This window comes from Cajanus cajan, chromosome 6 (genome assembly GCF_000230855.2).
Source record: "Cajanus cajan strain Asha chromosome 6, NIPB_CcT2T_4, whole genome shotgun sequence".
Classification (NCBI taxonomy): domain Eukaryota; kingdom Viridiplantae; phylum Streptophyta; class Magnoliopsida; order Fabales; family Fabaceae; genus Cajanus; species Cajanus cajan.
In genome coordinates, this window is record NC_138522.1 from 36,329,888 (window position 1) to 36,332,185 (window position 2,298).

A 2,298-nucleotide genomic window follows, 5' to 3' on the forward strand; every position below is an offset into this window, starting at 1 on the left:
ACAGCTTATACCACTCAACAATATCAGTACCGCAATGCGGCAATATCAGCACTCCTTAGCAGCAACAACAGCACCACTTGGGTGGCTATAACGGCACCGCAAAGCGACAACAACAGCACCGCCTTAGCGGTTAGAATCTGCACCACATCATTTAGCCATAACAGCACACATCTTCAGCATACAACTCATCGATCTTACAGCATAATCAGAAATCAGCACACAATGCGTCGTCACGCATATCAACTCGGAGATCTCCTACCGCAACTCAGCCATTATGGCCTACAACAACTCAGCCATTATGGCCTACAACAACTCAGCCATTATGGCCTACAGCAACTCAGCCTTTCGGCCTACAACAACTCAGCCATTATGGCCTACAACAACTCAGCCATTATGGCCTACAGCAATTCATATCAGCATTCAACACAACACAACTTTTGCAACTCAACATATCAACTTGCAACACAACACAACTGGACAACTCAACATCAACTTTCAACACAACTCAACTGTTAGTCATCACATTATATTCGTCTACAACTCAACTAAGCATAAAACAACATTAACCAACATATATAAATTTCTCATCTCCGCGCCCGACGCACTCATGGTCGCGCCCAGCGCGGTACAACCAGAGAGCACCAGGGGCTAGCGCGCCCAGTGCAGGTATGCCTGCGCCTGGCGGGACTTAGCCAGAGAGCCCAAGGCTCACACGCGCCCAGCGCATGCCAGGCAGAGACTTCCAGGAGTCTCGTGCGCCCGGCGTGCCCATACCCGCGCCCAGCGCGGGGAAAGCAGAGACCTCCCCTTGGTCTCGCGCCCAGCGCAATTCAAATTGCGCCCAGCGCCCACAGGGCAGGGACTCCCAAGGAGTCTCACGCCCAGCGCGACAAGGGTCGCGCTCAGCGCAACGCATCAATATCAGCATATACATATATATCCATTGCAGCGTGGCATTTCATCATCAACAACATAAAATAGCATGATCAACAATTTCACAACGTACGACATGTTCAACACATACTCCGACCCAATCCTCTTATTTACAACTCATCTATCTTGTCAAATTACCCACCCAAACAACACCAATCAACCTAAGCACCTAAAACAACTTTAAACTTAACCAAATCACTAAATGGAAAATGGCAACCTTCACAGAAAATAACACATCATGAGTTATACTACTCCTACCATGCTCATCCTTATCTCATATGAAAGATAATCAAATTTCCTACAACTCTCATGAAGACACCAAGTCCTAATTCTTTCATCTACCTTGTTAAAAATTCTAAAAACCGCAACAGCTATACGTAATGCTGGCAGCTTGACCTCTCTTCACTAAAACAGCATAACTGGAGTTCTAAAACTCCTTTTTGGGTGATTCCAGCGCCATTGGAAAGCTAACATCCAAGGCTACAACTTTCATGAAGACTATGAAGTCAGTTTCGGAACTTCAAATGCGCGCTCAGCGCGTTCAAGTTCGCGCTCAGCGCGTCTCAACTAGAGACCTACAGAGGTCTATTGCGCCCAGCGCGGTTCTCCCCGAGCTCAGCGCGATTCACCCAGTGAGTCCCCCATTTCAAGTCGCGCTCAGCGCGAAGAACTGCGCTCAGCGCGAATTCAAACAGCAACTCTCCCCAGTTCGAAAATTTCACCCAAAAACCTGCAAAATCAACTTCCCAGGCACATGCAATCGGTCCAAAGCATCACATTTCCATCCAAGAACCCAAAAATACTACCTTTTTCAACATGCAACAACAAATCACGGATTTCCCCAAATTTTCTCAAAAACCCCGAAACCCCCAAAAACAGGTTCTCATTCAACACAGCCACGAATCAACCATCCATAAGCATCTAATGAGTTTCTAGAACTCATCCACAGCCAAAAACAGCGACAAAAGAAAGAAAATTACTAGCTTCCCTTACCTTGATGCGAAAATCCGAGCTTTGGGACCACGGAGATCGGAGAAGAAGAGGAAACTTGAAAACGAACGGAGAAGAGAGACAATCTTCAGCTAGCTCTGCCTAAACTTGGTCAACACCTTCAGTCCAAGGTCACCCCAAAGAAGAAAACCAGCAACAAGAAAAAGGAGAGGGTGAGAGTGAGAGTGAGTTGAGAAGAAGAAAATGAGTAAGGGGTTCACGGGTCTCACAACCTCCCCAACAACAAGAGTTTTCGTCCCCGAAAACAGACTTACTTGGGAAAAGAAACGGATACCGCTCCCTGCACTGCTGCTCCACCTCCCAAGTAGCCTCACCAGTAGCTGCATCCCACAACACCTTCACCAGAGTAATAGA